Source organism: Helianthus annuus, chromosome 10, assembly GCF_002127325.2.
Source record: "Helianthus annuus cultivar XRQ/B chromosome 10, HanXRQr2.0-SUNRISE, whole genome shotgun sequence".
Lineage (NCBI taxonomy): Eukaryota > Viridiplantae > Streptophyta > Magnoliopsida > Asterales > Asteraceae > Helianthus > Helianthus annuus.
Genome location: NC_035442.2, coordinates 46,806,958 through 46,821,166, shown reverse-complemented (window position 1 = coordinate 46,821,166; position 14,209 = coordinate 46,806,958). Strand labels below are relative to the sequence as shown.

General features: G+C 39.5%; 1 non-coding gene across 1 annotated transcript; it reads left to right on the top strand.

Moving 5' to 3' along the window:
* Positions 1–13,780: 13,780 nt before the first annotated feature.
* On the top strand, positions 13,781–13,887 carry LOC118483588. The gene has a single exon (XR_004870876.1). It is a non-coding gene; the product is annotated as a small nucleolar RNA R71 (small nucleolar RNA).
* The last annotated feature ends 322 nt before the right edge of the window (positions 13,888–14,209 follow it).

Below are 14,209 nucleotides of genomic sequence, written 5' to 3'. Positions count from 1 at the left end.
ATTTGTTGGATATTCAGGTCCTACACGGTGTGTCTTTGTTCCAAGTGAAAAGCGTATTATTGAAGCAGCGAATGTTGAATGTCAGGGTTATACTATGCCGCCACAGAATCCTGGTGATTCATGGCGTTATCATTATGACAAACTTTGGGAATCGTTTGACATGAGAGAAGAATCAGAGGAAGAGGAAGATTTCTTTGATGAGCTGGATATTTTACGAGAGTATGAATCGTCGCTCAGGTTTCCAGCAGAGTATTCTAGAAGACCTCGGGAGACTTCAAATGATGATGAAGCAGGTCCTAGTAACGCTGGTGAACATGATGATGAAGTTGCTCCTGGTAATCAGTCGGAGGTGAATGATGATCAAGAAGCTGAAAATAGGCCAGTTTTTGACCATGGTGATTCAGATCTTGAGGGGGAGCAGATCCAGTTGTCAAGTCAAACAAACCAAGTTGGTGAACAAGATGCAGAGCAGAATGTTACTAATCTGGAAGGAAATGTAGAAGTTCCAAGCGAAGTGATGCCGCGAACTCTTTCTTATCATCCAGAGGAGTTTATAATAGGAGAATTGCAATCAGGCGTTCGAACGAGACGTCAAATTGACCAGGGCTTAACATGTTTTTATACTACAGTAGCACCTTTACAAACTGAATTTTCATTAAGTTGCTTTATTTCGCAGGTCGAACCAAGGACTTACAAAGAGGCGCTTACTGAAGACTCTTGGGTCATCGCGATGCAAGAAGAGTTAGGACAGTTTGAGAAGTTAGGTGTGTGGAAGTTAGTGGATTTGCCGGAGGGTCAACGAAAAATCAATACAAAATGGGTTTTCAAATGTAAGAGGGACGACAGAGGAGTGGTTGTAAGGAACAAAGCTCGACTCGTTGTTCAGGGCTTTAGTCAACAGGAGGGGATTGATTTTACCGAAGTCTATGCTCCTGTCGCACGACTAGAGGCTATCAGAATTTTCCTAGCATTTGCGTCTTGGAAGAATTTCAAAGTATTTCAGTTAGATGTTAAATCAGCGTTTCTTTATGGGAAGGTCAAAGAGGAGGTTTATGTTGGTCAGCCGCCGGGCTTTACTGACCCAATCTACAAGAACAAAGTTTATCTGCTGGACAAAGCGTTGTATGGTCTACATCAGGCGCCGAGAGCCTGGTACGAGACTTTGTCTCAACACCTACTCGCTAACCAGTTCATACGCGGAAAAGTGGATGCCACTCTCTTCACTAAAGTCGTTGATGGTCATCTTCTGATAGTACAAATTTATGTAGACGATATAATATTTGGGTCGACGAATGAGAAATTGTGCAAAGATTTCGAACAGGTGAAGAAGCAGAAATTTGAAATGTCTTCAATGGGGGAGATGAAATTCTTTCTAGGATTACAAGTTGAACAACTTCATGAAGGAATTTTCATTCATCAAACGAAGTACGTGCATGATATTCTGGAGAAATTTGGAATGTCAAGTTCTACTCCAGCTGCTACCCCACTTGCGACTAATCATGGGATTCACCCAGATCTCACCGAAGACAGGGTTGATGAGACACTTTATCGATCCATGATAGGTTCTTTGATGTACCTAACTGCTTCACGTCCTAACATCATGTACCCAACGTGCCTCGCAGCAAGATTTCAGTCTAACCCGAGAGAATCGCACATGATTATTGTGAAGAGGATATTACGTTACTTGAAAGGCACACCCACATTGGGGTTGTGGTATCCTCGCAAAGGCGATTTTACACTCGAAGGGTTTTCTGATTCAGATTTCGGATGCTGCAAAATCAACGCGAAATCAAAAACTGCAGGATGCCAGTTCTTTGGTCTGAGATTGGTTACTTGGCAGTGTAAGAAACAAACATCTTTGGCGCTATCTACATGTGAAGCGGAGTATGTTTCTACTAGCAGTTGCTGCTCTCAGATCCTGTGGATACAGCAACAGATGCGCGACTACGGTTTGCAGTTTCTGAACACACCTCTGTTTGTTGATAATGAGGCTGCAATTAATATAACTAAAAATCCAGTACATCACGCTAATACTAAACATATAGAGATTCGTCATCACTTTATTCGCGATTGCTTCGAGAAAAAGTTGATACGAATTGAGAAAATCCATACTGACGAACAAAAAGCTGATTTGCATACCAAAGCTTTTGATAAAAATCGATTTCAATATTTGTTAAAACTTAATGGTATGAAATTGCTTTCGGTGTCGGATGGGGTTGTGAGCGTTGATGAGAGTACTTTTGCGGATGAAGATGAGAAACAATCTGCGATGGTTTGTCGATTTTTTACGTGTTTTGGTATTTAGGGGGAGATAGATAGTTGTACATAGTTTATTTTGAGAAAAATACAAAAACAGTAAAAAATGCAAAAATACATAAACATGATAAAATTGAAAAAGAGCTGGTGTATATAGGGAAAATGATAGTACATCAGCTAGAGAATTACAGTATGCTAAAGATTTGGAAAGACTAAATGAGTTAAACAGTCTCACTAACGATGTGTCGATAGGTTTTCGTACATTTAGTAGATTTATTCGGGATATAAACCTAAAATTTCAAACTGGTGAAATTTGTGGGGAACACTACTTGGATATATAGGTAACCCCTGAAATCTCGTTTGAAAGGTCTCGTATTCTGATATACTAGGTGTTTATACTCTATGTTGTCTGGGGTATTATTCCGGGACTTCTGCTGAACGGTAGTTCTGACCTAGTCCTTGGCTAATACTTTATCCAAAATGCTTGAAATATAGCATAAAGCCCTCAGCTGATTAGACAATAAAATTGATAATCAGTTGTTGTAGCTGAAAAAGATCCTCTAAAGGGGACACACTGCTAAGCCGAAACTGATATCTCTCTGCTGAACGGAAGTTCTGACCTGAGATCCCTCAGTTCTCGCATTTAACCCCTAATTTATGTACAGACATCATTGTAGTATTCTTGCCTGTAGGACTGAATATTGGGATTCTGGATACGGGAGTATATTCAAGAGGTGGGACACATGAATTGATCTAAGTTCTTAAAACACTTAAACAGTATCCTGAATAGATTGAAATATGTATGAGAATTTAAGATGGATCAGTATATCGACAATCGAGGTGAATTGTTTAAGTCTGAGTATGTAATGTAGCTTAACGGTACTTGTAATTTGTCTGAAAAGCTGATATGATTCCCTGACAAGCTCACCAAAAATAATTTTTGTAAATAGTTTATTTTCTGCAATTTAAGTTTTCTGTTATTTCATTTCTTAGTTTAGATCATTTTAAAATCCAAAAAGATTTTATTTCTGCTTTATTTTAGACAAACCAGAGTAGAAAGTTGATTGTCGGATTCTAGAAAGATGAAGCAGATGCAGGAGATTCTAAGCTGAAGATCGAGGAGAGCTTACATTGTTGGAAATGTGTTTGTTTTCAAAGTCAAAACAAGTTCATTAAGTTGATACTTGTTATTTTCAGAAAATTGGAAAATAGTTTTACTAAATCAGTTTGTTTCGTCAAAAGATCAACCAGGGTCATTAAATTGAACTTGGTAGATTAATCAAGTATTCAGGGTCATTAACTTGAACTTGAAAACTTGAGTGGATTTCTATAGCTGATTGTATTAGTGTTTATTGATTTGAAAAGATAGATTGTAATGTTATTGGTTGAGTAACAGGTTTGGACGATATTTCCCAACGGAGGCAAACTGCAAAAGCTTGAACCAGATATCTCAAGATTCCAGCATACTGAGAGGGGAAGTCAGTGAGAGGGGGAGTCTGGATCAACAGCTAATGGGAAGTTTGTAGATAGAGCTAGGAGACAGTCCTGGAACCTGTGAAGAATGCTTACGAGGAGAAGACAGAGTTTGTGAAAAGACAAAGACTGAAGACTATGGAACTGAAGACTGATAAAGACTACGTCAACATCCAAGGGGGAGTCTGTTGATGCACGGAATGTCTGTTGACTGCGTCTACAAAAAGTCTGAAGTCAAGATTGGTCTATAGGGGGTTAAAGTGTAAATATTGTGCAAAATAGAGTTAGGATCGCTTATATGACATTATATTGTTGTGGACCGTTTTTGTGTCACTTATATGGATCGCTTATAGGACAAAGGGTCTGGATCGCTCATGTGTCATGTCTTAAGAGCGACCCTGGATCTCTATATATAGGTCAGAGCGGTTCATAAGTTGTAACAATGTATGTGTGTGCTACGGTGCTGAAACTCTGCCAAATTTTCATCAGAAAGCAATAGAAAGATAAGGAACTGAAAGGATAAGCTGTTGTAACTTCATTTACGTTGATTCCGCCTTCGTACGTGAAGATGAACTACCTTGACTGACTTTTCGGGTCATAGAACGGTCCAACATAACGAGACGTGTGCAATGTGATACAAGCATGGTGGATACGCCGCTGGTACTTCCTATATATAAGTGCTTGTACTACATTACATGTCGTAGCATTATTTAAATCATTTAATTTGGATCTACACATTTTTACACAAATAACATATTTTTCACAAGACATTGTTTTACAAACAACTTATTTTATACAAACTCATTTTTACTTGGTTATTCATTTAACCTTACACTACTCTTTTACATATCATCTATCTTATTATCGCTTTTCAAACGTTTTATAAAAGCAAACACTTAAACTGGATTCATGACAAGTTTTCATTAAACATTTTCTTAAACCTAAGTCATGAATCCTATTTTCACAAAACCTATGTACTCGCCGACATTTTTATGCTGATCTATTTTCACATGTGTTTCAGGTACGATAGTTGATGATATTTGATGATGATATTGACGCATGCTCACATAGGATTGGACAAGGCCTAAGTGACCATAAAAGATGCAAGACTAGTTAAATTTTGTTTTACTTCTTGCTTGTTAAGACATTGTAACTCTTTATATCAATAAAACAACATTTCAATTTTCCATGTGTTATGAAACAATGATTCTGTTACAACACTCCCCGACGATTCCGCCACGTTTTGTTGTTTTACGTGGTCGGGGTGTGACAGAACAGGTACTAAACAAAGAGGTCGATGAAGCTATTCATAAGCATGGTGCTTTCACACGGAAAAGGGTGTTGACCTCGGCATACCTCACGGAAGTAGAAATTTTATTTTATGCTCCTACACTTGATAAACTTAAGTATGGCCCGTTGCTCCTCAATTAATGTTCGTAGAGAGTGATTTAGACAAGCGAGAATTAGCGTACAACAGGGTTAGACAAGAACTATGATATCCATTTTGCCACAACAAGATAAGACGCGAAGAACATACCAAGACGTGACTATCATCAATCTGTTCCACATAATTGTTTTAGAATCACTAGCAAAATAATAAATCCGATGATAAGGGTGTAGTTGGTTGCACACAACCAGTATAAGTAGAAATAGAGTGACGCTACCTGTCGTTGGAAGCTTCACATTGAAGGTGTTAACGCAATAAGAATTTTGTAGAAAAGCAATGGTTCGTCGAATTCGTAGTGCTCCGGTCGAATCGAAGGATCGAGCTTGCCCGTATGTGAATAAGAATATATTCACTAACTTCCATGCATGAAATTGGGTGTGTAATTAGTCGAACATGTATGCAAACAAGTTTGAAAGGTTGAACTAAAACGTGTGCATGAATTAGGAGCATCACATACATCGCCAAGAGGTTTCATTTCAAGGACGTGAAAATATGTTTCAAAATGGTATGATCATAATAAGGATCAAAAGGTGAGTTTGTCGGGTTCTTTTAAATTACAGCATAATTTCCTGGGAGTTTATGGGTAGAGAATCAAAGATGTAGTATGGCCATGACAATGGAACCAGAGATTTATCTAAGTCGACAACTGAAATCAGTTATCACATTAAACCGTAAGCATTGACCAGTACAAAAGCTAGGGGATATACTCGCTTATAAAATAATGACTCTAGCAATATCAGGGGTAAGATTATTGTGTAGGCCATCGCGTTCACCTGGGTGTTGATTAGCTTGTATCTCCGTCTTCCAACGTTTCTGAGATGATGGAACCGTTTTGGGGAAATCCACTTGTGAAGTTAAATATGTTGGGATGTAGCTTCAGTTTGAATGAGAATTAGCCGCATGACAGAGTAATGTGGTCAAAGGAAAAAAAATTACAGGTGAGTGTAAAGGATAAAGTGTAAGCGTACAAGGGATTCTTCATGTTTCGTTTATATGCTGATATTGAAAGGCTTACCCTTCGATTCTGGTAGAGTTTCGATCAAAGCGACAGGTTCTGGTGAGAATCTTAGTTTCATTAAGATGCTTACATCGATTAAAATAGATAATGAGGGATTCCATTGATGAAAGCTCAATGTGTTCGAGGATATCTTTAGTCTGATAGTTGCGTCCGTCAACTACTGAACAGGTTTTAAGGGTACCAGTTAGTCGCTGAGTGGTTTACGAGAACTTCTATTGATAGTGGAAATTTTAAACACGAGATTCATAGGTTAGGACAATTTTATTCACACACAAGGTTTCACAAGGATTCTCATGCATCGCAAATTACTATTACGTGTGCACCCGTAATGGTAAGTTGATTTGCATGCTCACCCGAGCTCCACCTATATTGTGTCAAAATGTCCATCAGATTGAACTGTCGAGTACGGAGTTTTGTTAAAATGGTAGGGTCATTAAATGGCTAGTCATCAACCGAACGTTGAACTACTATGAGTTATATTAGAAAGAACAGTCGGGAAACATTCGTTCCGTGCATTCTATCGAGTTGAAACACGTGAGAGTCTAATCCCACATGTTGTAGATGGGGACATGTACATGAATATGACTCCAAGAGATGAAATTGGTTCATTGACATATGTTACTGGAAGAAGCTAAGTAGTCGTTATGCCATCTAAGTCAAAAGACGGTTCAAGTATGCAATGAGGAAAGCTTTCTCAACTTCATGGTTAAACCATTTTTGAATGAATATCAACCAAAGATGTGAACTCATGGCTCGGGAAAATGATGACATCTCAGTGTCAATGTGTTTCTACAATAATGCGTATAACAATCTACCCTAACACAGGGTGAATCGCGTGAGGCCCACGTGCTCAGGTTGAAGGAAAGTAAAACTAGTGAGGCCGGGGTATTGTAGTTGGTAGGTAGAGAAAGGACTCGTTTCAATGAACCGAACTCCAAAAAGATATGCGTCAAGGTTGGGTGTCGTCTTAAACACGGACCTGAGAAGGCTCACCATAAACGGTAATACCATCGGTAGGCTCAACTTAGTGTCTTCTTCGGCTCCGTAGTGTAGGAAGAGTTGCAGATGGTTGTGATGCGAGAAGCTCCTCCAGAGGCTCCGTCTCACAGCCCTCGGATAAGAGTAGATTCTGGTTGTTGGCGATCCCATGGATATCACCACTAAGGATGATGATACGAAGAGATTGATGTGTTCCTCGTCAGTAGAGAGTGAGGTGGATGATGTCGACGTGCCCGCAATTTCAATGTATGTTTTGATGCCATGTGCGTAGACATATCATGTATGAGTGTTTTGTATGCCATGAATGAGTTTCTATGTTGGTGTATGTATGAGTGTTTTGTATGCCATGAATGAGTTTCTATGTTGGTGTATGACTAATTGTAACACCCTTGCTATTATTCTAAAGGTTTACGTATAGATTACCAAAATAAACTTGTAATTATGACTACAAATATGTTGAAAATACGATTAAATTAAAACTTTTCTCAATATAAACCATACAACATATGATGTATGAATTCGTCATCTACAAAGAAGACGAAACTATGTGCTGAAGCTTATATCTTGATCATGTTCGGTTCTTCGTTGAGCTTGATCGTCCTCTGGTACTGTAAATTATACCTATAATTCATAAAACATGAATTGAACTAGTCATACGTAGTTTAAAACGTGTCTAAACGAGTCCGGGAAGCGAAACTGATTAAAATACAAATTTTTCGCCGAAACAGGGTGCTGTCGCGCCACGCACCGGCACCACCTTGCTCCCTCGCGTGGCACGGGGGAGACCGTTTTTCAGCAAGTCTGGATTTTCCAGCAATACCAGTTTTTACGGAAACGACCATAACTTATTCGTTATTGATCCGATTTACACGATTCTTTTTCCTACCCGTTCATAATTTATTTCTCCATCTTATTGAGTAAAAATCCAACATCTAACTTCACAAAATTTTAGATTTCAAGCTCTCGGCTTGAAATTCAATTACGACACTTCTTGACCCGTTCGTGATTTCATCTAAGAAATTTGTTTGTCGCCTTTGTTTCTTTTTTTGTAAACACAATATAATATTATAATTCTTTTTTTTTTGACCCCGTGTGTAGAATCATACCTGTACTATCAAGATTTGCCTGGATTTCGTGAATCTTATATTTGACCACGGCCCTGTGTCCGCTGAGCACGGCCCCATGGTGGGCGATGAAAGCTTCTACAACTTTGTCTTTTCTGCTGACACTTGGGCACACCCCCGTGCTCACTGAGCACGGGGCGTGTTCAGTCTTCTATCTTCTCGTTTTGCTTGGGAAGATGCTATCTAGAGGTCGGGCATGCCACGTTTGCTCCTTTTCTTGCATTTATGTTAGAATTAGCTGCTTTTTTTGCTTCTTTTGTTTATTTGAGCTCATTTAATCCTGACAATACAAAAGGAAGACAAAAGCACACTTTTTCCAACATTAGTACTAAAAAAGGGTTAGTTTTATGCCACAATTGATGTAATTTATATGTTGCATTTTGTGCACATCAAATACCCCCACACTTGAATCTTTGCTTGTCCTCAAGCAAAACTCTTTATAATGTGCCTTTTTCACTCCCAAAAGGAATGGGTAGAAGAGAAGGTTTTTTTGGGCTTGTCATAGAGTGTCGGGATTTCCAAGATTCTTTATTAAGCTTTATTTTTATTTATTTACAGTCCTATTCGTCATGATTTATTAAAATGTTTCATAAGATAAATTACTTATTAGGGCATAACATGCCTTTTTAAAATTCCATTTATATACAAGTTCACATATCTCACGGGGGATCACTCAACACTCGGCCGAAGGTGTATTTTTAGTGGATCACTCGAGAGCGGTATGGAACTTACTCCTACGATAAGCTTGCCAAGGAATCAATCCTCTTCCTATTTAACTATATACCTTTGTAAATATCAAGAGGACTTTTGGGGTGAAGGGTTAGGCTTGGGCTAAAGGTGGGTGGTTGGGTTAATGGTTAGTAAAAGGGCAAAAAGCGTATAAAGCATCGGGGTTTTTGAAAGACTTTTTATTTTTGACAATTTATTTTGATGAACCATTCCTTTCAAACAAAGTTATTTTTTTTTATGAACTTGTTTGTTTATTTGGTTTCATCATATCATTCATTATTTTTTCAACATAAGTCATAATAAAAACCGAGCTTTGTTACTAAAAGAAAGGGTTAAAATAAAGAGGGTTTTGGTGGGTAAAAAGGGTGTTTGTTTTTGGGTTTAGAAATGAAAAGGTTTAGTCTCAAAGGGGTTAACTAGGGGGATTTTGGGTAGGTGGTAAAAAAATTGAAAAATAATGGTGTAGAAAGAAAAAGGGTTAGTCCTAATGCCTCCATCATTTACTTACTCGGGTTTAAGTTGGTAAGGACCGGGAATGCATTGTCGTGGCAAGTTCTAGAGTCGTAAGAACCAAGCGGCTATTCACACAAGAAAAGAAAAATGAGCATTTAGTGTAAAGATATGTATTTGTATGCTCAATAAAGGCTCAAAACTCACTTTTGTGGGAATGGGTTTTTATGTGATCAAGTATATATAATCAAATTTTAACTAAGCTTATCATGCCTTTCCATAATTTTCTTATGTTGGTTCTTTTTACCACGATGCTATCGGTTGTAAATTTGTAAAAATATAACTTTGTTAGAACTTGAAATTCCCAACTTAAACCTAGACAAGTAAAAAGAAATTGAAAATTTTTGAAAAAAATTGGGGTGATTAGCGGTTCCAATAGAGTTTTGTGTAAGGCTTGTTAATTAGGACTTGTAAGATTCAAGGTTTTAGCATCCCCCCACACTTAAATTACACATTATCCTCAATGTGTCTTAAAAATAAGTTTTTAGGTTCATTGAATGTGTAAAAGGGTGTTAGAAGCAAAATTTTATGTTACTGGTACTCTGGACACGGCCCCGTGTTCAAGTGCCAGTAACAGAAGTTTGTAAAAAGAAACAGAAGCCTGGACACGGGGGTGTGTTTAGTGAACACGACCCGTGTCCAGTTACCTGAACTGGGCGTTTTCTGCAGATTGTGCAGCACGGGGCCGTGTCGGGTGGATACGGGCCGTGCTGAACTTGCTGTAATGAAGAAATTTTGTTGGGAAGCTCTGTTTTCATGCATGGGGTGATGTTTCTCGTTTCCCTTGTCATCCTTCACCATCCCAAGTGTGTTTTCTTCCGCAGAATGCCTCCGTGGTGCACCACGTTTATAAGGGTCCTTGGCTACACCCAAAGTCTGGTCATATGTTATCCGAGCGGGATGTTTTGCATCCCATGTTGCACCTTCGGAGAGCATCATCCAAACTCGAATCAATGACCGTCATGTAATTGACCGGGTCACCGTCCTCTACTCTCTTCCTAACCCCAAACTTCAGTTCCTTATCCCCAAACTTCAAAGTAAGTGTCCCGTCATTCTTGTCTACCACTGCTTGTGTAGTGGCTAGAAATGGCCTCCCTAGTATGAAGGGGACTTTGGTGTCCTCTTCCATATCTAGTATGACAAAGTCGGCCGGGTAGACGAAATTCTCGACTTTGACCAATAGATTTTCAGCGACACCTTGCGGGTATTTGACGGATCTGTCGGCAAGTTGTATACTCATCTTGGTAGGGCTTATTTTTCCTAGGCCGAGTCGTTTGAACATTGATGCAGGCATGAGGTTAATGCTAGCCCCAAGGTCGGCTAGTGCATTACGAACGGGGGATTCCCCGATCGAGCAAGGAATCGTGAAGCTTCCAGGATCAATCTTCTTTTGTGGGAGTTTGTTGAGTACAAGGGCGGAGCATTCTTCGCCTAAATTAACTAATAGCAATGATTCAATTTTCCTTTTATAATGAGGAAGTCCCTCATTAATTTTGAGTATTTAGGCATTTGAGTTAGGACTTCGATAAATGGAATATTAACATGTAATTGTTTTAGTAAATTTTCGAATTTTGCGAATTGCTCATTGGTCTTTTGGCGAATTAACCTACCAGGGTATGGAACCGGAGGAGCCTTGGTAGGCTCTTGAATTGGAGGAGAAGCCTTCTCTTGTTGGGGCGGTGTTGTGCTTCGCTCAGTTGGCGGTGGTGGAGACTCATCGGAACCCACGGTACGATTTCTCAATGTTATGAGATGGACTTGTGCTTTTGGGTTTGTTTCGGTATTACTTGGTAACGCGCCTGTGGTCTCTCGGAGAAATTTTGAGCTAATTGATTTATTTGTTTTGAAATGTTTTGTATCCGGGCTCTAGTTAAAGAAGGTGTATGCCGAATCGCTCAGGTCTATGTATGCATCGAACGAAGTCGATGGAGAGTCCTTCACGGCACAATCGGCACAGGGACGACTATCGTCCAAGTCTTCGCTAGGTATGAAGGTATTTTTAGGAGCAACGAGGTTTTCGGAATGCGATCCCAACATTTGTTCATGGTAATCGTCTTGGGGTGGATCAATAAAATCCTTCCTAAGCTCTTTTGACCAATTTAGAATTAGCTCTTCTAGTTGAAATAACTCGTCAAGGAGCATTTCTCCTAGAATATTTGGTTGGGCGCATTCGAGGGAGAGATAGTGTTTATTTTTACTTTCGCCCCTCTTAAGGTTATAAGGAATCGGTGGGTCTATGTTGTGGGGCCTATAATTTAGAAAGTAACTTGATGCGGCGCCAAAAACTTGATGCGTGTTAGCGTGTATATAATTTAGATGTATATTTTAAGCCCTTTTTACACTTTTAGTCAAGTTTTAAATTTATAAAACACGATATTTACTAACACTAAACACACATATGGGCAAGTGCACCCATCGTGGACGTAGTATAGTGTTGGTAAGATACCTAGGTCGTCCAAGGACACAAGAGCTTTTAGTACCGGTTTATCCTCAACGTCTAAACAAATCAAAATGTTATAAAAGATTTTTTAAACTAAGAAAATAAAAACTAACTAAATGCTGAAAAATAAAAATAAAATAAAAACAGATAGACAAGACGAATCACTTGGATCCGACTCGTGTATTAGTATAACCTTTGATTATTTTCGCACTTTTGCACTTGTTTAAGAGATTATCTTAGTTATTGTAGTAGGCCCCTCTTTTGAAGGCGACGTTACCCTCAACCCAGTAGTTTGAGTCAGCAAGGATACAATCCTAAAGGGTTGGATTATTGGAAGATAATGAAGTAAGTTATTAATGCAAATTATGGTAGGCCCCGCTTTTGGCGGTGACGTTACCCTCGGCTAAGTAGTCTGAGTCAGCAGGGATACAGTCCTAAATAGCCGGGTTATAGTATTAATAGTAGTTAACTTATGAGGGGGTTAAAGAGTTTGGATCCCCGCCATCCAATACCTATGGGCATTGAAGGAGATCCTACTAAATTTGACCCAGGTCCCTTGCAGGACCTCTAAACGCTGAACAAGGGCAAGACCCTTACCAAACCGTTCCCTTAACCCCCGACCAGGTAGCCAACATACCTCCATATAGACCGTGGAGATATGAATGGTGAAAATCTTTTATTTTATATAGACAGTAAAATAATGCCAAGACACCACGGACAAACGATAAGAAAAGATCACATTCAACATAAGCAACTAGTTATTAAAGTCATTAATACAAAACCAAATAAAAAGTGCAAAAGATTAAAAATAAAAAGTATTATACTAAACACTTGTCTTCACCAAGTGATGTAAGAGACTTAGGCAAACATGGCCTTGATTGTCAAGAACTCTTACGATCAATCTTGGATCCCGAGACGACTCACACACTCTATGATGGACAATGGATGATGGTGGTGGATGATGGTGTTATGGTGGTGGTGGGTGGTGGATGAAGTGTGAGAGAGGTGGTGTGCCAAGGGATGAGTTGCAATGAAACCAAGCACTCCTATTTATAGGCTGAACAGAAGGCTGGGCACGGCCCCGTGTCCGCTGGACACGCCCCCGTGCCTGTCTGACACTCTCTCTCTTCATTAATTGTAATTCGCAATTACAATTAATGCGCCTGCTGTACTTTCGCCACGCCCCCGTGTTCATTGGACACGGCCCCGTGGTGGGCAATAGAAGCTTCTATAGGTTTGTCTTTTCTGCTGCTTCTTGGGCACGGCCCCGTGCTGGCTGAACATGGGGCGTGTTCAGTCTTCTGCCTTCTCTATTTTGCTTGGGAGGATGCTGTCGAGGGGTCGGGCAATCCACTTTTGTTCCTTTTCTTGTATTTATGTTAGATTTAGCTGTCTTTTTGCTTCTTTTGTGAATTTGAGCTCATTTAATCCTGAAAATACAAAAGGAAGACAAAAACACTCTTTTTCCAACATTAGTACTGAAAAAGGGTTAGTTTTATGCCTCATTTGATGTAATTTATATGTTGCATTTTACACACATCAAGAGGGCCTCGATTTGGGCTTGTAAAGAAGTGCTTTCATCAACCTTATGGGCGCCCGTGGCAATAGATTTATTGCCTCGGGGAGTGTGCCACTGAAAAATGGTTTGAGCAATTTCCTCAATTTGATTCTATATTTCATGTGGGTGGCGATTACCTAAAAGTCACCCGGAGCTAGAGTCAAGTGTTTGTCTTGTGTGTGGCAACAACCCATTGTAGAAAGTGGATACTTGTTGCCATACCGCAAGACCGTTATGAGGACACTTTCGCAATAGCTCCTTGAACCTTTCCTAAGTTTCATATAAGGATTCCCCATCCTCTTGTGAATATGTATTAATTTCAGTCATTAATTTAGCCGTTTTAGCGGGAGGGAAGTACTTATATAGAAACTTTTGGGCTAGTTCATCCGAGGTGTTTACCGAGCCAACTCGGAGGGCATTGAGCCAAGCCTTTGCTCGGTCCTTTAGTGAAAATGAAAACATTCGAAGGCGGAAGGCGTCGTTTGATGCTCCATTGATCCGAAAGGTATCACATATTTCTAAAAAATTAGTAATATGTAGATGGGGATCCTCGTCCGCAAGCCCATGGAAGGTTGTGGAGTTTTGAAGCATTTGTATCAAATGTGGCCGAAGTTCGAAGTTGTTAGCTTCGACATTCGGTGCATTGATAGCGGCG